Source organism: Arvicanthis niloticus, chromosome 7 (assembly GCF_011762505.2).
Source record: "Arvicanthis niloticus isolate mArvNil1 chromosome 7, mArvNil1.pat.X, whole genome shotgun sequence".
In the NCBI taxonomy this organism is placed as follows: domain Eukaryota; kingdom Metazoa; phylum Chordata; class Mammalia; order Rodentia; family Muridae; genus Arvicanthis; species Arvicanthis niloticus.
Genome location: NC_047664.1, coordinates 21189315 through 21217040, shown reverse-complemented (window position 1 = coordinate 21217040; position 27726 = coordinate 21189315). Strand labels below are relative to the sequence as shown.

The 27726-nt window shown below is 40.9% G+C and overlaps 1 protein-coding gene across 21 annotated transcripts in view; it reads left to right on the top strand.

Moving 5' to 3' along the window:
• The window catches only part of Wdpcp (WD repeat containing planar cell polarity effector), a 265444-nt gene that overhangs the window by 10952 nt on the left and 226766 nt on the right, over positions 1–27726 (top strand). For 4 of the 21 annotated variants that reach the window (XM_076938063.1, XM_076938055.1, XM_076938056.1 and 1 more), the window contains one exon: positions 17669–18493. The exons of 12 other annotated variants lie outside the window; for them this stretch is intronic. The gene's annotated coding sequence lies outside the window, so the exon portion shown is untranslated. Of the gene's footprint in view, positions 1–1312; positions 1478–17668; positions 18494–27726 lie in introns of all 21 variants that reach the window. 5 more of the 21 variants (XM_076938049.1, XM_076938053.1, XM_076938054.1 and 2 more) reach the window with 2 other exon arrangements.

The window sequence follows — 27726 nt, the reverse complement described above, 5'->3', positions numbered from 1 at the left end:
GTAGTGCCAGGGAAATGTTAGTGATCCCCCCAAAACCAGACAGGAGCCAAGCTGATGCAACTTATAGCAGGGTCTTTATTCTATTCGAGCTAGGTTGGGTGCCCCAACACTTCATGAAGGATGGTTTTGGTGGTGGTGGAGCCCTGAATATGTATCGGGGCAAGGCTTTATAGTAAGAAGCGAGCAGGTGGTAAGTGTGCGAGCATCTAATTGGAAAGCTACTGTTGTCTTTAACATAATTGGCTGGTGCTGGGAGTCATATCATAAACTTAATTTATGCTCCCCTCTGCATTGGTGGTTGTTAGGCAGGGGGTGGGCTTGTAACCTTGGGGTGCAGGTTTTTTGGGGGAATAACCTGGAGACACTGGTCTTGTTGAGGGTGTAATCTGGAGATGTTGGTCTTGTTGGGGATTAGCCCAGAGACTGGAGCAAGGCTCAGGTTTTGTTGGGGGCAACTTGGAAACTAATGCTATGTACCAGCCTGTTAGTTTACCTGAGTTCAAACGTAGGTCAGGTTCTCTGAAATGGAGTCTGAATTTAAAAGATTTGGCCTCTCACCACCACCACCAGCCCTTTAATTTGGTTTTATTTGATGCTTCTTGATGTGTTTATAAAAAGATAAAGGGGAAGGAATATGTTTTATGGATGTATGGCAAGGTGTGGCGGAAGGGGGTGCCACCACAGGCCCATGCTGAGGCATCCCTTCCCCCTGAGGGACCAGCCACACAACAGTATAGTATAGACTAGAGTTTATTCAGGGCATAGGGAGGGGAGTTAAGAGAGTAGTAAAGGGAGAGAGAGAAAGAGAGAGAGAGAGAGAGAGAGAGAGAGAGAGAGAGAGAGAGAGAGACAGACAGAGACAGACAGAGAGAGAGAGTAGAGGCATAGAGGCCAGCCATAAGCATGGCCATGAGCACATGGAGAGGGGGAAAGGGACGAGAGGACAGAGAGGGAGCAGGAAGACAAGAGGAAGAGAAGAGAGCAAGAGAGCGAGGAGGAGGCAAGCAGCCCCTTTTATAGTGAGTCAGCATACCTACCTGTTGCCAGGTGATTGGGGCAGAGCATACTTGGCTGTTGCTGGGTAACTGTTGCTGGGTAACTGTGGGGCGGAGCTTAGACAGAATGCTAACATTCCCTTGTTTTGGTTTAGTTAAAAAATAGAAAAAAATAGAAAGAGGTGACGTGAAGCAGCAATAGGGCACTAGTGACTACCTCCTGCTAGCTTTGGGGCAATGTGTCACTAGGTTTTGTAGAAGAATATGTATGGGGATGCTTGTCCAGGCTTAGAGTTGTCTGCTTTCTTGTTGCCCAGGGTTTGTGGAGCCATCTGAAGATAGGTCAGAAGGAACAGGTCCAATAGAAGTGTCTTTGCCTATGAGAGGAGATTGGAGCATCTGGAGGTTGCTTCTCTGGAGCTGTCCTAGGTATAAGTGCCTGGACTTGACAAGATGCTGAAACACACACATATATATTAAAGGTAAAGAATAAGATTAAGTGCATTTGGAAGAAAGAAACATTTCTTTCTTAGATGTGCATTTGAAACTCAGAGGAATCCGCCCTCTGGAATAGGTAGTCAGTGGGAACTTTAGGCAGATGTACTTATCTGGGTGGAGTCTATTTGGTCCATGAGAGGTAGATCTGAGTGGGTTTCCTGTAGCTTCTAAGTTTACAAAAGGGATAACGACATGAGTTAACAACACAGTCTTTAAGATGAGCCTTTTGTGGGTCAGAAAGAACAAGAATTTGTGATTATATAGTTGGATCGTATAGTGGAATGTTTCATTAGACTTAGGCAAATTTACAAGAACCTGAATAATGTTAGGACAGTGGCACATCGATAAGAGGAACTATGAAGCATTTAATTGATGGAAACTGAGTTTAGGTAAGGAAGTAACAGGTTACATCTGTGAAAGCGTACATCTGAACAAGTTATTAGAAACAAATTTAGGTAAGGAGTTAAGTCTGTTTTCTAACTGTCAGTGTAGTCAGAAATCTGAAGAAGAATAAATTATAATCTAGCAGCCATATATTATTTTAAAAATGACAGAGTTCACTAGATAACAGTTCCCTGTGGGCCCTGTGGTCTCCATGGAAACTTGGGCGGAGACAGTCTCACTTTCAAGCCTAGAAGATGCAATGCTTTTTTCTCTGTGGAATGGATACATGTGACATGAGAAATGACTTACCTTGATTTAGCTAATTCATTTGACTCTGAGGGTATCCAGTTTTGTCCACTGTTTCTCAGTAGTTATCATAACACAATCCAGGCAGCCTCTTGAAGCTGTGTCTATATCTTCTGAGACCTTGTGGGGTAAACTGTTAAAGACTTCGGGAGATTCTGTCATAAACTTAACTATATTACTAATTAGCAGACTTCTGAAAAGCTTGAGGGCTATATCTCTTGGTTATTTCTGAATAGAGCATACCATAATTTAATGGCAGTAGTAAAAATCATTATCAAGACAGGATAGGAAGGAAAATCTTAAGTAACTTTGACAGGTTGTGTAAGTAGAGAAAACCACATTTTGCATTAGTAAAGAAACACTTGGCTTAGAGTTGGTGTGGACCAGAAGGGGAAAATGAGAGAACTGACAGCTGTGTCATGAGACTGCAGTGACAGAAAGTATGTCCAGGAGGCTTCAGGCCTGTGACAGGAACTGAGCACTGAGCATGCAGGTAAGCCTTGGGTTTGGCTAGTCTGAGGAGTGAGGGACAGGCAGGCACTCAGGCAGGGGTCTGGGTGGAATGGGTGTGCAGCCTGCAGCCTGAAGAGCACAGATTGCTAGGAGCCACAATAATGGTGTATGACCCCAGGGAGCGCAGGGCCATGATGCTGCTAAAAGATGGTGGTGGCAGCAGGGGTGACAATGGTGTGTTTACTTCACCTGAGTGGGGCTGGACTTTCTCTCAGCAGCTGGAAAGCCATGACCCAGTGCTTCTGGCTGTCAGAGTCTGTGGTGGACAGGGTGGGGGTGGGGGTGGGGGTGGGGGTGGGGGTGGGGATAGGGGTGGGGGGAAAGAAAGCCACCAAAGTAGTGTGTCCCAGCAATGTGCAGGCTATTTTTTGTGGCGGGCAGCAGGGCTAACACTCACTTTACTAGTCCTGGGCAGAGAGGGAGAGATAGGGTGAGAGAGAGGGGCTCCCTTGCTTGAGAGCACAGGAAAACAACTTCTTCCACAGGGCAAAGGCTGGTTTTCTCACTGCTGTGGTGGGCAGCCAAGCAGGGGCGGTGGTGGGCAGAGTGCAGAAGCCCAGTTCTCGCACTCGAGAGCCAAGTATAGGGGCAGCAAATGGTCACATGCATGTGGGAAAGCAAATCTCACAGACAGTCCCTGGGAGGATGCAAGGGGCAGGGCCAGACCTGCTTTTCACTCTGCAAACCTGGGAGCAGAGCTGAAGATCAAATGTGGGGTGGGGGGAGAGCAGTAGAGTTCCCGGCAGGGGGCTGGTCCAGAACTACTTTTCACTGGTGGCCACACTGGGAGCAAGCAAATGTGGGATGGGGTAGGGGGTAAGGGAAAACCTGTGCTATGGATTGCTAGTTTAGTGGCCATGTAGAGAGATTGCTTTCTGCTTCCCGTGAATTAGACCAATACATCCCAGTAAGTAGGGACAAGGTGGCAAAGACAGACCCATGGGTGAGAGAAAAGGGTTATTAACTGCCCCTACCAGAGTTCTGGGAGCATGAATAACCAAAGAGATTCTAGAACAGGCCAGACCACCAGGTTGTCACGTGATGGGCTGGGGGCTATGCTCAGAGCCAGTGCCCCTGAGCTACAGAGAGCAGTTCACCCAGGCCCAGGGATTTCTCAGCAGCTAGAAAGAAACTGTCTCAAAGGAGAGAGGAAAATGTCTCCCAAGGGGAAAAGTCCTAGAACGAGGGTCAGTGAAAAGGCTGAATATCACCATCCTCAAGGGCAGCACAGGGGTAGCTCTGAGCTCAAGAACTCTCCTCTGGACTCATGGGGACATTTATACTGACCAGTGGGGGAGGGGGCTTACCAGTTCTCTGAAGTTTGGGCTAGTGAGCATGGATCTTCATGTAATAGCAGGGGGAGATGCAAACCTGCAGAGTTTCTGAATCTGACCCATGACACCATATGATGTGTTTATAAAAAAATAAAGAGAGGGAAGATATATTCTATGGAGGCGTGGTGAGGTGTGCAGGAGGGAGGTGCCTCGGCAGGCCCATGCTTAAGCATCTCTTCCCCCTGAGGGACCAGCTACATGATGGTTTATTATAGAATAGAGTTTATTCAGGGCATGGATGGGGAGGGGAGTTAAGAGGGTAGTAGAGGCAGAGAAATAGAGAGAAAAAGAGAGAGAGAGAAAGAGAGAGAGAGAAGAGAGAAGAGAGAAGTAAGAGAAGTCAGCCATGAGAACATGGAGGAGGGGAAAGGGACAAGAGGACAGAGAGGGAGCAGGAAGGTAAGAGCAGGAGAGGGAGGAGGGGGCAAGCAGCCCCTTTTATAGTGAGTCAGGCACACCTAGCTGTTGTTGCCAGGTAACTGTGGATCATAGCTTGGACAAAAAATGCTAACTTTTCATGATAAAATTCAGAATATATATTATTGTCAGGAAGATTTACATAAGTGGTTTTGTGGTCTTAATCGGATTTTTTTTAAATCAATATGCTATTTTTTGTTATATTAATACAATTAGTTAAGACATTGTTCATCAAATTTCTTTAATGTAAAATTGTAATTTTTTCTCTATAAAGCAAAGACATAAGTGGGAATATATGCCAAGGTTCATCAATGTCATATTTCTCACCAAAATTTTACCTACTCACTGATATAGGACAAAAATGTGTTTAACACCCGTTGATGATTTTGCCTCAATAAGTTTTGACTATGGCTATGAAGTGATTTCCAGAGTCTATTGTATCTTAGACAGCATTCCACTGTAAGTCCGCTTCCCTTTCTCATCTTGTCCCTTCTCACTGCCTTCCTACCAGCCTCTGTTACTCCTTACTTCCAGATTCACGTCCCTTCCTCTTCCATGTGTTTCTTTTATCTGTCTGTCTGTCTATCTAACCTACCCTATGTAATTAATAGCATCTAATGGATTTTTTATTTAATATTTTATTTACATTTTAGATGTTATCCCCTTTCCTCATCCCTCCCACACACATTATCCCTCTATCCCATTCCTCCTCCCCCCTTTTTGCTTTTATGTCATTTAAATTACATGCAAGTATTAAGGTCAGTTCTAGGTTGAGGAACTTGAAATACAATAGATGCAAATAGACAAGGAACAGGCTAAACAATAAACCCAGATAGTCAAAGAACAAGCAGGACAATATATAGAGTCCTGTGATCTTGCCCAAGATCACTATTTCTAAGGGCTTATCAGGATGATCAAAATATTGGAGCCTACTTCCCTGTCCTAGCCCAAAGTCATTTTCATGCTTGAAACCTCCTACTTTGTTCTAGCTTAAGATTTAGATTTCTGCCTGTAATTACTTCTTTGTTCTAGTCTAAGATTTAGATTTCTGCCTGAAATTACTTCTTTGTTCTAGCTTAATGTCACATTCCTGCCTGCTCTCTATTTCCTTGTCCTTAGGCAATGTCAGATTCCTTCTAAGCAGCCCATTTTCTTTTACTTGGCCAATGTCAGATTCCTGCCAGGCAGTCTCAAAAGCTCTCCACATCCCTCACAGGTGAAAGGATGTTTTATTAAAGCAAGCATGTGAAAGCATGATGAAGGATTCTTTCCTAACATGAATGTATTCACCTTACATTGTGTAGTTGAGCTCAATTTGTCGAGACTCCATTGAGAGAAACTTACCAAAAAACTTCTGGTGATGTGCTAGCAGCTTCTTTCCACTTTGACAGATGCTGGCTGATTGGCAGAGTGATGTCAGCTGAGACAGACTCATATGCTGAGGCAAGAACTGTGGAGGACACGTGATACTTGCAGGGAGTGTAAATAGGCCTGAACAGACAGTAGTGGAGACTTGAGCTTGGCTTGCTTGAGTAGCGAAAGATTCTTAGTTCTGCATCTTTGTTGATTTTCACTTTGCTGAGCAAGGCAAGAGAGAAAATGTCTCCTGGTATAATTGCTCCTGCTGACTCCTGCTGATTCAGCCAAGGCCTATCTGTCTCTGCTAGGTCATGCCACTGCTGCTGCCATGCCACCACTGCTGCTATACAGACTCTACCTAACTGGACAGCTGGTATATTTGTGAAGTGTTTGCCAGTGGAGTTAGCTGCCGCTCCTGACCTGTGAACTGATTTTCTGACAATGCAGATGGGATCTGCTCCAAAGAGCCATTTCTAAACAGGTCCCCTTCTCCTGAATCCCTTCTTTCCCACTACCTCTGGTGTGTAATGGGCTAGAAGGGAGGAGGTTAAAGCATTTAAAAACCATCATTTAAAAGTAGACTTCGAAAAAATTAAAGTTAAACCCATGGGAAGTCAAACTGCTGAATAGGACAAATTGATGCCTGAGAAGCTAGTCTTGAATGTCAGGTAATTATGTCTGGGTATGGGCTCCCTATCGGAACAGGTTTTAGAAGTTCACAGACCTTATTTTTAGGGTTCCATCAGTAACTCAGCTTTTTGGGAAATGTTTCTATTTTTTCTGGTGTTGCTGTGTGGGTGTAGCCACTGCTGCCCAGGGTGGCAGGGTTAGAAAGGCCTGGGATGTTGGCCTGCTGTCTGAGCTACACTTCCCTTCCAGAGCTCTTGTATTTTGCCAGTTTCCAGCCTTCTCAGAGGTACGTGCAGGGCACAGGTGGAGAGAATTATGATACTGAGAACACTACAGGGTGATGGCATAGCCCTTAATTCCAGCACTCAGGAGGCCAAGGCAGGCAGATCTGAGTTCCAGGGCAGCCAGGTCTCTACATAACAAGTTCCAGGCTGGCCAAGGAACAAGGAATATTATTAATTTATGTGTGATATGTGGCTGCACAGCGAGACTGTGTCTCCAAAACAACAAAACAAAACAAACCAAGCAAACAACACCCTCCCCCCACAAACATGTATTACTCATTTTTGTGGAATATCTTTTGGCTTTTTATGTAGTGGGATGGGTGGACAGTAGTTTCTCCAACTGGCTACTATGGGTAAGGTTGGCAATCTGTCTGTATCTTGTTCTTCTTCCAGACTATAGGATGAATGATTCATTTCCTGGGTAATTTCAGAATATTAATATTATATTTATTTAACTTTATTTTAAATGATGATATGCTGGGACAAGGGTTTTTAGAAATTTAATGCCTTATTCACTAAAATTACTTTAAAACCATGACAATTAAATCTGACTTACCAATTTAGTCTGATTAAGAGGTATAAATATATTTTAGTATCTTCTTTTTATCTTTATGTCAGTACAGCATTATTATTATTATTTACTGTTTTTCTTAAAAGAGCTATTAATTACTTCTATGGATATTTGTGTAGACTGTAGACTATTTATAGTTAACAGTTTTTAGAAGCCAATATCAGACTTCCCACACATATAATTTGTCTTTGAAAATGTCCTGCTTTGGATATCATTTGTTTGTATTCTTACTATTTTAATATGAGTGAAATGTTAATAATGAATTGTTTAAAGTACAGTATTTCAGTTAATTCCATGTATAATTAAAAAATTTAAATACATTAACATTTCACAACATAGTCTGTGATTGGGATTAGGAATGTTTGTGTTTGCTGTTCAAATACTCACTGTAATATTTGATATTTGGATAAAATGCTGTTTTCATATCAAATATATTTGTTCAAACTTTTAGGGATATATACTAGGGTCTTGGAAAATTTTTATTTAACATAAAATTATTTGTTTTTAAATATTAAAAGTGAGAAGTGTTTGGGGGAATCTTTGTGGTTATATGACTATTAGGTTTTGCATTTGACTCCTTTAATGATATGTTACTTTTTCTGTCATACATAAAACAGTCGATCTCCAAGTTGTACAGAGAGGAGATGAGCTGTCTTTGCAGTTCTGCTGTGGAGAACATAAACCTATCCCGTTTCCTTAAGCTGACTTGCCAGATGAGGGGAGGGGAACACATTTCATAAGAGGAAACACATCTTTATGTTAAAGCACAATACTGTCCTTTTACATTATATGTCAATGGTTAAGGGTGTTGACATTTAAGAAGCTGCTTGAGTGAACCAACTATTTACAACAAGCCCAGGCCAGCCGGCCTGCTGAGAAGATAATAGAAACTCACTGAAGTTAAAACCACTATAAGGCAAGATTACTCTAGAGACATGAAGTCTGGGTTTTAGCTTCAGGAAATACCACTGTGGAAATTACTCTCTAGGTAGGATTAAATATAAAAATTTGAAGCATGCATCTAAAACGAGTTAAGTTACCAAGATAATTAGAATTAATTGCCATTGGATTTTCAAAAAGCATCATCATATCAAAACATTTGTTTACCTTATTTGAAAAGTAAGAATGGTTAAAATTGTGAGACTAACTTTTGGATATTGAAAGAATATAGTCTTGTTGGCTGTGAAATTTGACTTTATTATTATGAATTGAATATGAGAAAGCTATTATTAATTTATGTGTGATATGTGGCATAATAAGAAATGCATATTTAGTTCATGGTTCATAGGTCCTAAATTTTTTTAAATTATTTATTTATATATGAGTGCACCATTGCTCTCTTCAGACACACTCGAAAAGGGCATCAGACCCCATTTCAGATGGTTGTGACCCATCATTTGGTTGCTGGGAATTGAACGCAGGACCTCTGGAAGAGCAGTCAGTGCTCTTAAGTGCTGAGCCATCTCTCCAGCCCTCCAAATCTCTAAGATGATGTATATTTTGCATACTAATGAGAATATGGACTGAGTTCTGGATAGCTTCTGGATAGAGGTATTGGTTGCCAGGTAAATCAGCTTGCTTGCTTGCTTTCTTTGTTTCTTCTTCTTTTTTTTTTTTTTTGAAGTGGGGGGTTGTTTTTCGAGATAGGGTTGCTCTTTATAACCCTGACTTTCCTAGAACTCTCTCTGTAGACCAGGCTGGCCTTGAACTCAGAAATCCGCCTGCCTCTGCCTCCTAAGTGCTGGGATTAAAGGCGTGCGCCACCATTGCCTGGCTAAATCAGCTTTCTTGAGATTTAGACTTTCAGCCACATTTGCCCCTTCTGTCGTGAGGGGTGATGGTCTAAAAGTTGAGTTGATTTCCTATAACCAGTGATACAGTCAGCCATGTCTAAAACCCAAAAGGACACAGAGCACTTTGACAGAGCACTTCGTCAGAGCTCTTCGTGTGGCTAAACATGTGAAAGCTCCTGGAAAGTCGTGTACCCAGAGGGAGCGTGGATGCTCCACATGTCTTTCTACATGTCTGACACCATGCATCTCTTTCATTTGACTGCTTATTAGTGCCCTTTGTGAAATCCTTTTCAAGATACCTAAAAAGGAAAAGGGTGTGGCAGCTTCACTTTATAGCTGATTAGGCAGAGGTATGTCTTTAAAGACCTGATTCTTGTGGGTCTCATAGCCTTAAGAACATGCTAAAAGACTTAACCCTCTCTTCAAATAAGACAAAAAGACATCTCTCCTTCTCCCCTCATCCTTCCCTCCTTCCCTCCCTCGATCTATGCACCCCCTCCCCCCCAATAATCTGTGACAGGGAGGCATGACCCAGCATGGCTGTCAAGTAACCTGAAGAGTTCCACCATACACTCAAAGTGGAATTCTTTTTTTATTAATCGTTTTATTTGTTTACATTTCAAATGTTATCCCCCTTCCCTGTCTCCCCTTCACATATTCTCCCACCCTTCCCCCTCCCCCTGTTTCTATGAGGGTGCTCCCTCACCCACCCATTCATTCCCACTTACCACCCACTTCCACCTCACCCCTCTAGCATCCCCTTCTCTGGGGCAACAAGCTTCCACAGGACCAAAGGCCTCCCCTTCCCCTGATGCCAGATGAGGCAGTCCTCTGCTACATATGGGAGTGGGAGCCATGGGTCCCCCCATGTGTACTCTCTGGTTGGTGGGTTAGTCCCTGGAAGCTCTGAGGGGTCTGTTTAGCTGATATTGTTGTTGTTCTTATGGGATTGCAATCCCCTTCAGCTCCTTCAGCCCTTCTTTTAACTCTTCCATTGGAGTCCCTGGGCTCAGTCCAATGTTTGGCTGTGACTATCTGCATCTGTCTCAGTCAGCTGCTAGCAGAGCCTCTCAGAGGACAGCCATACCAGGCTCCTGTCTGCAAACCCATCTTTGCATTAGCAATAGTGTCTGTCAGGCTTTCATGTCTGTGATGGAATGGATTGCACAGTGGGGCGCTCTCTGGATTGCCTTTCCTTCAGCCTCAGCTCCATTTCTGTCCCTGTATTTCCTTTAGATAGGGACAATTCTGGATTAAAAGTTTTTAGATGGGTGGGTGACCAATGCAGATGTGAATGCTTGGAGCCAACCATCAGACTGAGCTTGGGGACTCTGGTGGGGGAGCTGGTGGAAGGACTGAAGGAGCAGAGAGGGATTGTAACCCCATAGGAAGAACAAAGTTGGCTGGCTGGACCACCCAGTGCTCCCAGGGACTAGACCACCAACCAAGGAGAGTATAGGGAAGGATCCATGGCTCCAGATACATATGAAGCAGAGGATGGCCTTGTCTGACATCAATAGGAGGGGAAGCCATCTTTGTGGAGGATTTAATGCCCTAGCGTAGGGGGATGCTGGAGTGGTGGGGCAGGAGAGGGTAGGTGAGTTGGGGAGCACCCTCATAGAGGCAGATGGGAGGGGGTGAGGGTGGATATAGGTTGTGGAGGAGTAACCAGGAAGTGGGATATCATTTGAGATGTAAACAAATAGAATGATTAATAATAATAAAAAAGAAGTGATTCTTCCTACTTCAAATAATTCAATTAAGCAAAAATCCTTCATAGGTTCACCCAGACATTTTTGAATTTCAGTTAATTCTAGATATAGTCAAATTGACAACCATGATTAGCCATCAGAGTCATGATGTGCATATTAATGTGCTCTTGAATTCAGTTTGTAAGTATTTTGTGAATAATTTCTTCATCTGCATTCATTCTGAAAATTGGTCAATAGTTTTATTTTACTTGCCAGGTTAATTTTGGCCTCACTGGAGGAGTTTGGAAGCCACTGTTTCCTTGCTTTGATGAGTGTAGTCTTTGGAAGTGACTGCTGCAGAGATGATCAGTGGTGCAGGTGCTCGTTGTGATCTCTGCCTCAGGATCCAGTTAGTTCTCTTGTTTTACTCACTTGGCACTTAGAAATGTTGAAAACTGTCTTTCTGTCTGAGGGGTGAGGGAGTCACTCATCCTGTCGTTACAGCTCCAGTCCTTTCATTAATATATTTTTCATAGTTGAAACACTTAAGGGTTAAGGGATGTGAGGAAGTCTGTAAAGACTTGTTTGTGGTGTTGGTTGGTGAAGCCAGGATCTAAGCTGCCACCGATTGGCTAAGCCTTGCCCTCCACCTTGACCCTGAAAGGTCTTTAAAGGTACCTGTTAGAAGTATTTGTGTTATTACAGTGATAATCATCTCTGGAGAACTTCTAACTAGACTGAAAATATGTTTGCTAGCCCCATCTACTAGGATATAGCAGACATCATGAAAGCAGGGAGTTTGGGGGATAGTAATTATATGTATGTTGTTGTTTTTTTTTTTTTTAAATAGAATTCTTATTCTGTTCTGACTCACTCACTCCTTGCCCATGTAAGTTAATGTTTGTAGTTAGTTAATGCTTGTAGTTAGTTACAGACTCCTGAGAGTAAAGGGCTCAGCTTCAGTTAGAGCAGCACTTAGAATGTCTGGGTCTCCCCGTTCATTCTGGTATAGAATATCGATTCTCAGGGCTTTCTGTATTCCATTAGAACTTCCTTTTTGTACTGTTCACAGTGTAGCTCTGTTTAGATATATACAAATGATACATAATTTTAGAAGCTTGAATCTGTGTTCCAGAGCACTCACCCAAATTTTTAGGCTCTTGTGACCCAGGACAAATTGGACTAGAGACATATGATTAAAAATAGAGATACAGTTTACTAAATGAAAAAGAACTTTTAAGAATGGGCATAGACAGATAGTAATCTGAAAGAAAAACATGAAATAAAAAGTTCAAGGCTATGAGGCACATGGCCCTTTTATAGGTCATTTGTGTAGCACCTGCCACTCCCATGTTTGTATGCTGCAGGCTTTTCTTGAATATGTGCTGTATGTATGTTTGTTGTATGTAGCCTAGGTGGGAAGGGTTTCCAATCTTTCTACAACTGTTTCTTTTCATATACTAATTTTGATCCATAAACGTCTGTCTGACTCTGTCTGTCTGTATCTGTATGTCTCTGTCTCCATTCCTTCCTCCCCCTCCCCCTTCTCTCCCTCCTCCCTCCTTCCCCCCTCCACCCCTCTCTCTCCCTAGCTATACAACCTCTTCCTGAGAGATGTGGTCTTGAATATTTTTGGAGAACAGAGTCTATCTTCTGTCACCACTCCCATGCTGATCAGAGGTCTAGCCCCTGAGAGGAACCACAAGACAGACAAATAAACTGATAATTCTATAGACGTGGCAAAATACAAAAGGACAGTTTTAAGTAGGAGTCACATGGTGAAATAGGTTGAAAGGGGAGATGTTATGACATTGTAATCATTGAGTAAGTATTAGTAGTAACAAAAGAAAAATAATGTAGCAAACCAGAGCATAAAATAAAGTTATGATTGGAACAGGAAATAGGAACTGGACAGACAGTTTAGGAACTGGATCCTGAAGGCACCACTTCCAGGAATGGCATTGGTTCTCTGACCAGGAAAGCCAGAAGGGAGTTCTGGTTTGCGTGTTTGCTTGCTTGCTCGCTTATTTATTTGTTTGTTTGTTATGTTCATCTCTCATACAATGTATCTTGACTGCAGCCTCCTCTCCCTACAGTCCTCTGAGCTCCCCCTCCCCCAGATCCATTACCTTCAGAAAAGAGGCGTCCCAGGGATATTCACTGGATATGGCATAACAAGATGCAATAAGACCAGGCACAAATCCTCATATCAAGGCTGGATGAGGCAACCCAGTAGGAGAAGGGTCCCAAGAACAGACGACAGAGTCAGAGACATTCCCATTCCTACTATTTAGGAGTCACACAAATACCCTAAGCTAGACAACTACAGCATGTGAGCAGAGGACCTAGGGCAGACCCATGAATGCTCTGTGGTTGCTGCTTCAGTCTCGGTGAGCCCCTATGAGTCCTGCTTAGTTGATTCTGCGGCCCATGTTCTCCTGGCGTCCTCCATTCCTCTAGCTTCTATAATCCTTCCTTACCCTCTTCCGCAGGGAACCCCAAGCTGTCCCTAATGTTTGGGTGTGGGCCTTTGCATCTGCTCCCATCAGTTGCCTGATGAAACCTCTGTGATCATGATTGGGCTAGGTACTTATCTATGAGAATGGCATTTGAAATGATTAGTCATTTCATTGACTTTGTGTGTGTGTGTGTGTGTGTGTGTGTGTGTGTCATGTTTAGTTATACCCTAAGTCTATGAGCTATCCAGTTCCTGGTTCTTGATCACTTAGGCAGTGTTGGACATAGGCTGGCTCCCTTATGTGGCATGGGCCTCAACTTAGGCCAGTCATTGGTTGGCCACTCCCATAAACTCTGAGCCACCCCTGCCCCAGTACATCTTGCAGGTAGGACAGGTGTGGGTTGAAGGTTTTGTGGTTGGGTAGGCATCTCAGTTCCACAATTGGAAGCCTTGTCAGCTTATTGATGGTGGCCAATTCAGGCTCTATATCCTCAATTACTAGGGTCACCCTCATAGGTTCAGGAAGTTTCCATCACACTAGGTTTCCGCATCGGCCTCTAAATGCCCCACTATTCTAGTTGCTACTTCCTATACTCTCTCCCTCCATCTGACTCTCCCTCCCTAACCTGGTCCCTCCTTTTCCCATCCCCAACTGTCCCCCCCGAGTCCACCTGCGATATCTATTCTATTTTTCCTTCCTAGGGAGATCCATGTATCACCTCCTTGTTACTTCGTTCTAAGCTATATTAAAGAGATGTGCTGTTAGTGCTAGTGTAGGAACTCTCCAGTTTCTTTAGGAGGGCAGTCAGTGCTATGGATTTTCCTCTTAGCTGTTTTTATCGTGTCCCATTATGTTTGGGTATGCTGTGTCTTCATTTTCATTTAATTCTAGGAAGTCTTTAATTTCTTCATTTCTTCCCAGACCAGGTTATCAATGAGTAGAGAGTTATTCAATTTCCATGGATTTGTGGGCTTTCTATTGTTTTTGTTGTTATTGAAGTCTAGCCTTAGATGATCTGATGTGATGCATCTGATAGGATGCATGGGATTATTTCAGTCTTCTCATATCTGTTGAGGCCTGTTTTGTTACAGACTATATGGCCATTTTTGGAAAAGGTACCATGAGGTGCTGAGAGGAGGGTCTATTTTGTTTTACAGTGAAATGTTCTGAATGTATCCTGTTAAGTCCATTTGCTTCATAACCTCTATTAGTTTCATTGTGTCTCTGTTTAATTTCAATGACCTGTCCATTGTTGAGCGTGGGTTGTTGAAGTCTCCCATTATTATTGTGTGAGTTTCAATGTGTGCTTTGAGCTTTAGTAAAGTTTTTTTTTTTTTTTTTTGAATGTGGGTGCCCTTGCATTTGGGGCATAGATGTTTAGAATTGAGACTTCATCTTGGTGGATTTTTTTCCTTTTATGAGTATGAAGTGTCCTTCCCCATCTCTTTTGATAACTTTTGGTGAAAGTTTATTTTATTGGATATTAGAATGGCAATTCCAGCTTGTTTCTTGGGACCATTTGCTTGGGAAACTTTTTTCCCAGCCTTTTAGTCTGAGATAGAGTCTATCTTTATCACTGAGGTCTGTTTCTTGTATGCAACAACATGCTGGATCCTGCTTGCCTATGCAGTCTGTTAGCTTATATCTTTTTTTTATTGGGAAGTTGAGTCTGTTGATATTTAAGACTGATGATTGTTAGTTTCTGTCATGTGTGTTGTTGAAGTCGGTATTATATATGTGTGTGGTTCTCTCCTATTAGGTTTGTTGTAAGATGAGTAATTTCTTGTTTTTTCTTTGGTGTAGATACCCTCCTTGTGTCCGAGTTTTCCTTCTAGACTCTTATGTAAGGCTGTATTGGTAGATAGATATTATTTAAATTTGGTTTTGACATGGAATATTATGGTTTCTCCATCTATGGTAATTGAGAATTTTGTTGGGTATAGTAGCCTGGGCTGGCATTTGTGGTCTGTTAGGGTCTGTATGACATTTTTAGGATTTTATTGTCTCTGTTGAGAAGTCTGGTGTAATTCTGATAGGTCTGCCTTTATATGTATGCCTTTTCCCCTTACCACCTTTAATATTCTTTCTTTGTTCTGTGCATTTAGTGTTTTGATTATTATATGACAGGAGGATTTTCTTTTCTGGTCTAATCTAGTTGATGTTCTGAAGGCTTCTTGTATATTTATGGCCATCTCTTTCTTTAGGTTGGAGAAGTTTTCTATGATTTTGTTGAAGGTATTTTCTGGACCTTTGAGCTGGGAATCTTCACTCTGTTTCATTCCTATTCTTAGGTTTGGTCCTTTCATTGTGTTCTGGATTTCCTGGATGTTTTTAGGAGCTTTTTATGCTTTGTATTTTTTTTTTTTAACCATTGTGTGAATATCTTCTATGATATCTTCTATGCCTGAGGTTCTCTTTTCTATTTCTTGTATTCTGTTGCTGATGCTTGCATCTGTAGCTCTTGATCTCTTTCCTAGGTTTACCATTTCCAGGGTTGCCTCCATTTGTGACTTCTTTATTGTTTCTACTTCCATTTTTAGATCCTGAATGGTTTTGTTCAATTTCTTCACCCTTTTGATTGTGTTTTCCTGTATTTCTTTAAGTGAGATTTTTATATCCTCCTTAAATATCTCTCTTATCTTCATGAGATGGGATTTTAGGTCAGCATCATGTTTTTCGGGTATGTTGGGATAGGGCTTGCTGTGGTGGGAAAATTGGGCTCTGATACATTGGCTTTTGTTGCTTATGTTATTGTGTGTGCCTGTCACCATCTGGTTATCTCTGGTGTAAACCAACCTGTCTCTTGAGTCCCTGGTTGTAGCAGATCTCCTAGGAGATCTGTTGTCCTGGCTGCAGCAGATCTCCTGGGAATCCTGCACACTGTGGGGTGGTGAGAGGGGCAGACAGGCTGATCTGCCCTTGTGGAGGTGCAGACTGGAAAGGGTTCTTTGGAGATCTTAAGAATAGAATTAGAAATGCCATCCTTTGAGTCACTGAAGCAGCAGTGGGCCATAGGTGTGTGTCTATGTATGTGTATGTACATCCAATATATTTTTGATCTCTGATACTCTGAGACTTGCCAGCAATGGCAGTTCAGTTCTAGTGAATGTTCTAGTGCCAAGATTTGTTTCTAATATGATTGCCCATTAAAAGGAATAAGGGCTTTCCTTAAAGAAATGATATACTGTGCCAAAACAAAGAAGTGTTGAAAGAATTAAAAAAGAAAACTGTTCAAATCCCATGGGATTCAGGGAATTCCACTGGCCAAATTATTAATATTTTCAATGCCAAAATAAATAATAAATGTAACTCACTGAATAAACTGAAATTCATGAGTACATACTGTTATAAATGTAAGCACAAGAATAAATAAAGGGAGCTGGACAGAATATGGAAGACTTTGTTGAGTGTGATTTGAACCGTGCAGACCTAGCCCAAGAGATTTCAGTGGAGAAGAATGGTTTTTTCGTATTTTGGTGAAGTATGTGGCTGCTTTTTGCCCTTGTCTGAAGAATCTACCTGAGGCTAAAGTAAAGATTTATACTAATTGCATTGAGAAAAGAAGTCTCAAAAAAGCTCAATAGAGACTTTGTTCTCTGGTTTAGTCTTAGAAAGCCAAGAAAGGAAAAATACAAAATGTATGGTTCAAGTATTAAAGGGGCACCAGGAAGTAAAATGGAGCTAAATCCTGTGTCTATGACATAACAGATTAAGGGAGTGGGACTTTGGTGCATGATCCCACCCAGCTAAGTTTAGGTCCAGGCATGGTGGTACATTGCTTTAATTCAAGGAGACAAAGCCAAGCAGATTTCTGAGTTTAAGGCTAGCCTGGGACAAAGCAAAAGGTGAACAAAAGCTTAAGTCCAGGCATGATGGTACACACTTTTAATCCCAGGACACAAAGCCAAGCAGATCTCTGAGTTCAAGGCCAGTGTGGTACAGAGAAAGTTTCAAGTAGAGAAAAGCGTAAATTCAGGCATGGTAGACCACACTGTTAATCTCACCATTTAGGAGATAAGCATGCAGATCACTGAGTTCAAAGTCAGCTTAGAGAACAAGTTCCAGGATAACCAAGCTTGGGCAGAGACTAAATTTGTTGAAAACAGAAAGCTGGTGATAATGTAATATAACAAGGGGACCATGTTCCAGCTTCAGCCATGTGGCTCTGGCTTTAGAGTCCATAACAAAAGGGACTACTGGCATAATTGATGCTGGTTAGCTGGAGATAAGAGATTAGTGGTGATTAAGAAGAGGTGAGTATCTCTGAGATGAAATTTGGGAAATGTTTCCTGAGAGCACAAAGAAGCCATCTTCTACAGATAGTCAAGGTTGTACCTCGTGCTTCAACTGGACTTACAGTTAAGTGAGGTGATTACAGTTAAGTGATTGAATGAATCTCAGATGAAACTTTGAACTTTGGTACTGTTTTTGAAGGCATGAAGGGGTCATGGAGAACAGCTGAAGCTTGGCACTGTGAGAGGCCATGGAAGGCCATTGGTGAAGGTGCAGCTTCAGTTGCAGTTGATGGCCCAGGATTGAAGGGGTCATGCAAAGAAGTTTTGAGGCTTGGTATCATGAAGAGACCCTATGAGAGGCTATTGGTGAAGTCTAGTTGCAGCGGAAGACCCCAGCATATTGGAGATGCCAGTACCATGGGATGATTACCAAGAACAGCAGCAGCAGTGGAGTGGATCAGCCTGAGCTTAGGAGTGCTACAGAGGGCAAAGCTAGAGAAGAGATGCCAGCCAGGCCTTTGGAGGAGCCAAGAAGATCATATGTTGATCCCAGACATTGAAACAAGAAGCTGTAAATGTGGAAGTTGCCTTAGAGACCCTAAGATTTTCAAGATGCTAGATCCGTGGTCTATCTGCTGAGGAAAGCTCCTAACAGGGAGTGGAAACAACCCAGGAGAAAGAAGTTTATTGTAGTCAACAAAGATGAAAAAGGAGTTGGAGATTTGAAGACTGCTCTGACATCAGACATGGAGATGCAAGAGTTTGGAGTTTGCCCAACTGGTTTCCTGTCTTGCTTTGGTGATTACAGATAAGTGATTGGATGAATCTCAGATGAGACTTTGAACTTTGGACTTTTACCATGGTTGCGACTGCTATAGACTATGGGGACTTTGGAAGTTGGAAGCCAGTCTTCTTCTGTTTGCCTTTGGAACAAGATGTTGACTTCTTGGATCCTTCTGTACCATGCCTACCTGGGTTCTGCCATGCTCCTGTCTTGATGATAATGGACTGAACCTCTGAATCTGTAAGCCAGCCCAAATTAAATGTTGTCCTTATAAGAGTTGCCTTGGTCATGGTGTCTGTTCACAGCAGTAAAACCCTAACTAAGAGAAGCTGGATCATATAGTAGTTTTACTTTTGGCTTTTTGTGGATTCACCACACTGATTTCCAGAATGGCTGAACCTCATTTCAGTCCCACAAACAGTGCATGAGGGTTGTTCCTTTTCCTTCATATCCGTTTTAGTGTTTGCTGTTGGTTGTATTGTTGATCTTTTCCATTCTGACAGGAGTGAGCTGTTTGATTTGCATTTCTTTGATTTCTTAGGACAAAAAACAGTTCTTACCTATTTTTATTTTTTCTTTTGATAACTTTGTTTAGATCTGGAGCCTATTGTTTATTAGCCATATATACTCCCCAGTAAATATGAGAAAAATCCAAATTAAGAAATCCTCTATAAAGTAATCAGCTTGAATTATGGCCGAGTCAAGAGAGGACAGAATTGTTCCAGATTGAAGAGGCTAAGAAGACATTATAGTTCAATGCAAGACATGAGCCTGAACTTGAATCTGAACTCAATCAGAGTAGGAGTGGGTGGGGGGGAGCTTGGGTAGGTCCCTAGAATAGTTGTGCTGTTCTATTTTGATTATTGTAGTCTGGATATTAGGATTGAACTCTTAAGTTTTAGGAAACATACACAAGTATTAACGGGTAATGGGCATTAGGTGACAATTTTCATTGGTTTGGAAAATATTAGTGTGTTTTTATGATTAGATAGTGCTTAGTTTAGTGAATTAAAATGTTAATAATAGGAGTAACCGAAACAAGAAGTCTACCAGAGTTTTTTGTAGTATTAGTGTAAGTTGTTAATTCATTTCAAATTATTTCATAATAAAGTTAGAATAAAATGATGTCTTTTCCTCAAATGCTGAGAGTATCTATGAAATATTTCATATTCAAAGCTCTACTTATAAGAGTTAAGAAAAAGGTTGTGTGTGAGGTCTGTCTTTTTTTCAGATTGATGTAAAAGTGACTTTAAATATTTACACAAAATAAATGAATGAAAAATTAATTACTCCTAAATATAACAATGTAAATATGGGACTTGGTAGTTTTTATTTAATCTCTGAAAAAATACCCTACAGTCCAAAGTGCATAAATCATTTCTTAACAGAGAAGAATTAGGAAAAATAGCATCCTGGAGGACAGTCACCCCAGGCGTTCATCCCCTTCTCTAACCAAATGACAGACCTTGAAGCAACTTCAAAGCTTCAGAAATAACTGGCTCTGACATGTACCAAGATAGGAGAACTATTTCCACAAGCTTGAAATAAATGCTTCACCTTTAAAGAGAACAAAAGAAAAGGCAGTATCATATTTCGTAAGTGGAATTTAACAGTCGAACAGTTTGCTTTATTTACCCATGACTTTTTGCTACTTGGGAGAAGTTAGGGAATGGAATCAAGCTTGTTCTCATATTAACCCTCCTTCCCTTCCTTCCCTCACTTCTTGTAGTGCTGTGCGAAGAATTAACTCTGTTACAACATTAAGACATTCCCAGGTAACAATGAAAGTCTTAGAGGCTTTCTTTCAGAGCTGTTATGGCCAGACAGGTTAAATTTCATTTCACACTCTTTAGTTTGGCATTCAAGGTCTTATTTGGTGGCAGCATATTTTTCTTATTGTTTTGTAGAAATCATCTTCAGACAGGCTTCTATTTATTTTATGCTGAAGAAACTTTTGGTTATAATCACATAAAATTACCTTTATATACTTGCTAAGATCTCTCTCTCTCTCTCTCTCTCTCTCTCTCTCTCTCTCTCTCTCTCTCTCTGTGTGTGTGTGTGTGTGTGTGTGTATGTGTGTGTGCACATGCATTTTTATATGCTATGCTTATTTCCTCTGGTGCATATGTGTAGCTTAGATGATTACTTGTTGGAGTTGGTTCTCCTTCTACCGTGTTACTCCCAGACATGGATCTCAGGTTCTTTGGTATGGAGGTAAATGTCTTTACTGGATGAACTATTTAATTGACCCTAGGAAGCCATTTATACATTTTTTTCAATAATAGATTTAATTTTATTTTAAAAATGCCTATGAAAATCCCATAGATGATAAGCTTATCAGTGGCCACCCCACAAAACAAACAAACAAAACAAAACAAAACAAAATACCAAACCAAACCAAACCAAACCCCAGTGACTTTTTTTTCCTCAGTAGCCATCATCTGCCAGTAGTTCCTCAGCTTGGGGTTAGGCCCCAGGAGCCAACCCTTTTTCAACTTTCATTTTGTACAGTTGGCCATAGCTTCATGTGTGAGATGGCCCTGACAGCATTTCACACATATCTGCTCTATCCTGTCATTCTTACATCTTCTCTGTTCCTGATTCTACAGTGTTTCCTGAGTCTTGGGTTGGAGGATATTGATAAAGATGGCCCATTTATAACTGAACACTCAGTCATTTATTCTCAGCTCTTTGATTAATTTTGAATCTTTTTGTTTACATACCCACTGCTAAAAGCTTTAGACATAAATATTTAGAAGGTAGTTTAGCATGACCATTTAGGAAAGCAATAGTTGGTTTCCCCTAGGCATCTGACCTCCCCAGCCATAGGCTTTTGAATAGGTTTACAAACCTGGACATGTGAAGTAGATTTCAAATCCAATCAATTGGGGTTGATTGCCTCAATAACTATCATGCCAGTGTTTTACCAGTGGGTACCTCTCAACTGGCAGGTCCTGGAAGGTCAGTATTTTAGCAGAAGAGCCCAGCACTAGGTAAGATCATTGATGTATCTTCCTCAGCAACCTGCATACCACCTTCTGGCATCATGAAAGCTAGAAGGCAGGTAGAGAGTTTCCAAATCAGTTGGAAATTGATTTATTTATGTCCTGTAACCAAAGTGTGCAATGCCTTCAAAAATAATGTGCCAAGAACCAGCTTCAGCTTGGAAAAGGGGTCCTGAGGAGGGGTTGTCTGGGAGCAGTGAAAGAATGTCTCAAAATCAATCATGGGGTACAAGCTGACAGCTCTGTGTTCTGCTCCTGTTGGCTTTCTAGGCAGCTTATCAAGATAGCTCAGCTCTTGAAGACCAAAGTCCTGTCTTTTATTTACATATCAGTTCAATTGTCCACCCCAGGTTTCCTTTTGATTATCCCATGAATTAGCATTTTATGACTTTAGCTCCTTGGTTCTTAGAAAGGCAACAAGTACATTTGTTAACATAGCAATTGAAATCAGAGATCTGCCTGCCTTTGTAAGCACAGAAAATAAGCTAGCTGGGTGGGATACTGTCCCGGAATTACCATTCCCACCATGCCTGGGTCTAAACTCACTCCGTCCCAGGCTGACCTTGAACTCAGGAATCTGCCTGCCTTTGTATCTTTTCGACAACTTGGCTCATAGTGCAGTTGGCTCTGTTCTTTTAGGTTTGTGAAGCCCCTCATGTAATTCATATTGCATTCTAATATTTTGCGTAGTTGAGAAATTCTATTCATATAGTTTTGAACTCATGTTCTTAGGGTTCTTTCCTACAGCCTTAAGGGCTATCCTGAAAGTGATAGCATTTATCATTTTCCTAAGGATGTTAGTTCCTAAGGATGTTGGCTCCTGGGCTTGTGCTGTCTCTGATTATCATGGAATAATTAGTTAACTTTGGCAGAGAGGGCATTCCCTATAACATTGGCAGGGAGAATATTTTCCAAAGGAGGAACATAAAGATTATATATGTATTTATACAAACAAGCCTCACGCCAAGCAACTGTCAACACCTGTGGAGGCCCGTGCTTGCTAGCTGTGCTCCAGGGGTGGGAACTTTGATGTCTCTCTTCTACAGCGGCCTTGCAGGAGTTGGCAATAAGGTCTTGCTATCTAGTTCTGGTGTGCCACTCAAAGCAGTGGCAATAGCCTGTGCTATTTTGGTGGCTCTTAATGCTTTTCTAACCAATAACTCACAGTGAATGACCCTGTATGTGGTATGGAGATTCTCATTTGCTAACCCATGTATTCTGAGGGCAATGCTGCCTTCCAGCCAGGGATCCTCTGTTAAAACTCCTTTAAAAAAGGTTTGTTTTCATTTTTATTTGTGTGTGTGTGTGTGTGTGTGTGTGTGTATTTGTCATTTGTATGTAGGTGCCTGTAAAGCCCAGAAGAGGACATCAGATTTCTTAGAGCTTATGAGCTACCATCCATGGGTACTGGAAATGAAAGTTGGGTCTTCTAGAAGAGTAGAAAGTGCCCTAAACTGCCTAATCATCTCTCTAGCCCCCAAAGTACCCTCTTTAAAGGGTATTAGTTTACAAGCTATTATGTTTCCACATGGCTTCTTCATACCCCCTTAGTTTTGGTTAGCCTACCTCCTATGCTCTCCCCTCTCCCATCCCCTTACTTTCATCTCTGTGTAAATCTTAAGCTCTAGCATACCCTCTATGTTGCTTTATGTCACTTGTGTTCTACTAAATTCTATAACTATATTTTTTCTCAAGTACCATAATTATAGATTTCTATATAGCTTTTACATACACTCTTTACTTTGGCTAACCCTCCTCCTGTCCACTTATTATCTCCCTTCCCCGGTACCTGAACCTTTCTATCTCTAGGATTTAATTTCATTTAGGCTTTTTCCAATCTCCAGAATTTACTTTTATTTTGCCAGTATTTTGCAATTTTCCATCCTTTAATTTGTCTCTTCTAAATGGTTCTTTTCTAGTTTGCTGGCTTCTGCATATACTCACAATTAAACACATAAAACAAAAGATTTGAAGCTAAGATACATATATGAGAGAGAATACATGGCATTCGTCTTCTTAGGCACGTGCAACCTTACATAACAGTATAATTGTGGATTTTATGAATTCATTTTTCTTTACAGCTTGGTATATTAGGAAGCTATTTCTAATCACCTGTGGTTCACATACTTCCTCTTTAACATTCTGCATTTTTGTTTTACTGTTTCAGTCTGTGTTTTTTGTCTTCCCAACAATCTATAAACTCTGGAAGAAGAGATACTGTATATGTCAGAGTCTAGCCATTTAAAGCTGAATTGTCTTTTAGTATCCTTTGAATATTTGTTACCTAATATAGATAAAACATTTACAAATTTGTATGATTACTTTCCAAAACCTAGTGAAAATTAAAATAATTGTTAGCCCATTAGTATAGATGTATTTCTTTTTCTATGAACAATTGAAAAAATATAAAGAGACACTAAATAGAAAAAATTATCAGTTTTTGCTATATGCATGTGGTGTACACGTGTTTATATCTATATGCAGAGGCCAGAGGTTAATGATGGGTGTCTTCTATTGCTCTCTACCTTAAATTATAAGGCAAGATCCACTGCTGGACTGGAGCTTACTGCTTGTCTATGCTGGCTGTCCTGGAGTTATGGATGCTGACTGCTGTGCACAGCTTTTACATGTGTGCTAGGAGTCTGAATTCAGGTCCTCATGCTTGTGTAGCAAGCAGTTTACTTACTGAAGCATCTCTCCAATCTGTAAAAAATATGTATCTTTAATAAAAAAAATTATCAGCTCCACATTTTGCTCAACTTAATAATGTCCCTAATGAACTGGAACTCAGTGGAAGAACACTTGCCTGTATACCCACGATCCTGGGTTCAGACCTTACCACCATAAACATTTCCAACCAACACACAGCAAACAAAAGTCAGGTATGATTGGTACACCTGAAACTTGGGTGTTCTGGGGTTAACACAGGAAGATTGTGAATCTCACCCTTGGTTGGGCTACATAGTAAGACCCTATCTCAAGAAACCAATGATAACATAGAAAACTGGGGAAGAGATGGGGTCAGATAGGAGAGGGTAATGGAGAAAGCAGGGAATGATTATGATCATGGTCCATTTACACATGTATGAAAATTATATACGGTATCCAGTTAATTTATGTAATTACTATATGCTAGTAAAAAGTGAACGCCCTAATTAAATATTGATACCAGTGTAATAACTTTTCACAATATTCTTTGGGTAGTTTGGCAATTTTGATTGTCAACTTGACATAATCTGGGATCACATGGGAAGACAGTCTTAATGCCCTTACAGTCTGCATAGGTTGTACTTGGCTATTTCTGCAGGGATTATTTTGATTGCAGTAATCAAGGTGAGAGACACACTACTGTGAGTGGCACCGTTTCCTGGGCTTTGGGTCCTAGAACACATTAAAAAGGAGGAAGCTAGCTGAGCATTAAACACACATGTATTCACTTTCTGTTCTGAGTGTAAATGTGATCAGCTGTGTCAAGTTACTGCCTCCTCATCTTCCTTAAAATTATGGATTGTAACCTAATAAACTCTCTCACCCCAAAGTTGCTTTTATTAGTTCTCTCCTTCCCCATCCCCCAGCATCTGGAAAGGAAGCTTAGGTAATATAATAAAACACCTGTCATTTTAAATAGTCTATAGAATGTTTAATACCATTTCACAGGAAGGAAGTTTTGGTCCATCATTGACCCTGTTGCCATGGGCCTCTAGTGAGGAGTGTGTCAGGGCAGAAGCATGAGGCAGAGCAAAACTATTCACCTCTTGTCAGAAAGTAGGAAAGAGTGGAAAGGTCTGAGACTCCACAGATCTTTCACAGGCTTCAAGACCTCTTTATAGACCACACCCCTTAAAGGTTCTACCACCTCCCAGCAGTACCACACACGGGGGCAAGCCTTCAGCCACCAGGGGATGGTTGGTCTAAGCTATACCACTGAGCATAGATCTCTAGGATCATAGTTACTTTCTTCCTGCACATGACTCCTCTTATGCTATTGTTGAATCAGCAACTCATATCACTGTTCTGTCTTTGAAGCCCTTCTGTCTGTCTGACTTTTGTCACTGGTCTTCTGCAATTTCATTGAGATATGTCCAGGCATAAATTTATTTTTTCTCTTTAAATACTGCTTTGGAGTTTTTGAGCTTCTTGAATGTATATTAATTTTGAATAATGTATAAATTCTTCGTGACATTTTGAATTTTGACTCTACCTCGAATCTTTTCCTTTTAAACAAGTATTGAATAGTAATCAGGCAGGCCATGGAACATCTCATCCTACGAATCCTAAGCTACTTTAAAGTGTCTTGGATTGTCTTTTAAACTGGCTTACTTTTTCAATTTTTCTAGCCTTTAAATTTGTAATTATTTCATTTGACTCCTAAACTTCAAGCTTTATTTTCTTTAAAGTTTATTGTGTCTTTTCTTCAATAGAGTCATATGCCCTTTAACAGTGGGGATATATTCTGAGAAATGAGAGTGCTTCTGTCCTTGTGTGAGTAGCATATGGTGAACCTTCATGAAGACAGCTAGCTGAGCTGTAACTAGGCTACAGAATAGTATTTGGGATCACCATAGTATATGTGGTCCATTATTGACCAGGACATAACTGTATTGCACAATATAGTTTGCTCTTCTAAGCAGTGCTTTCAAGTTTGGTTTTTGTTTTTAGATAGAAGTTGAGCAGTTTTTACTCTGTGCCTGATAATTCAAATATTAAGTCTGAGCGTGCTACTTTCTGTTCTTTCCCTTTTTCTTTTAATACTTTGTTTTCAGTAAGGATTTTTTTCTAAAAATCAGAAATAGACCCAGTCCAAAAAAAGATTGGTTAGAACAACTGCATCTACTGTTTAAGTAGGAGGCTACACTAACTATCAATTTGAATTCAAGCACTCTGTTTTCATGTGTGTCTGTTTCTCTGTCTCCCTTCCTCTTTCTTCATCCCACCCTAACCTACATGCACATTAACACTTAGGACTACTATTCTAAGCCAAATTGGCACTCTTGGCTTTCGGCACTGGATGCTGCTGACAAGTTGTTTGTTTGTTTGTTTATTTATTTATTTCCATTTGAAAATCCAAACCACGACATACTGCTGCTAGAAAAGAGATAAGGTTGACTTTTTCAAGTATCAATGAAGAACATAAAGCCTTTAGAAGGACGTTAGAATGTCTTTCTGTTTAATTGGGTTCCCTTTCTTTCCTTCAATTTATGAGTGTTTAGTTTTAGCTAGATAATGGCAATGTTGCTTATAGTAATTCACATGAGCAATTGGTCACTTATACCTGGTAATAACTTATAATCATTATGTATATTATTAAATGAGTGTCATGTTAATGTTGTAAACTTAGTGTAATTATGGTTGTTTACCTACCAGTTATGGATAAACCTTTGAAGTAGTTATTGCTTAATAGTGTAACAAATATTGACTCTTAACACATCTAGCAGTTACTTACTGAAAAAAAATACAGCAGCGTGTCTTTCTTTATTGACAGCTGACTAGTTCTTAGGATTGTGAGTGGAAAACAGGAGTGAGAACATTCTCTGCTACATCAGAAGCCCTAAGTAGAGAAGAGGAAGCATCTGTAAAGAGGATACTTACAATTTCTTATTTTTCTCTCTTTGTTTTGACCTAGATTTTAAAATGTGACCATTGGGCTAAAGAGATAGCCTAGTGGATAAAATCTTGCTGGGCAAACATGAAGTTTGAAGGTGTAGCAGTTTGTTTGTGGGGTGTGTGTGTGTGTGTGTTCAGAGTATAGTTTGAAGGTGTAGCAGTTCATACTTAGAATTCCAGTGCTTAGAGGATAGAAACAGGTAGATACCTGGAGCTTAGTTTATTGGCCTGTCAGCCTAGCTTATATGGTGAGCTATGGATCCTAGTGAGAGATCCTGTTTTTTCTTTCTTTTTTTTTTTTGTTTTTTTGTTTGTTTTTTGTTTTTCAAGACAGGGTTTCTCTGTATAGCCTTGGCTGTCCTGGAACTCACTCGGTAGACCAGGCTGGCCTCGAACTCAGAAATCCGCCTGCCTCTGCCTCCCAAGTGCTGGGATTAAAGGCGTGCGCCACCACTGCTCAGCGAGATCCTGTTTTTTCAAGGAGCACAGGTCCTTAGGAATAACATCCAATGCAGGCCTCTGACTTTCGGACATACACCTACACACACAAATGTGCCGCATACACATATATAGCAAATTTGTGTTTTTGAAGTAATATGTAATCAGTTTAGATATATTGGAAATAGGCACTTCAGCACTGTTGCAGTAAATCTCCAACCCAAATAAGCCCAGCGGTCAAAGAAAACACAACTCAGTAGTTATGAATACAAACTGCATGCCTAGATTGGGCAGATTTGCCACTACATTACTCTATTCCCCAGCTATGAGATCCCTTATTTATAGCTTGAGGTTTTTCCAGGCCACGTGCTTCTCCTCCGTCATCCTTCCACCTCTTCCTCCTCTACCATCCTCCTCTCTTCTCCC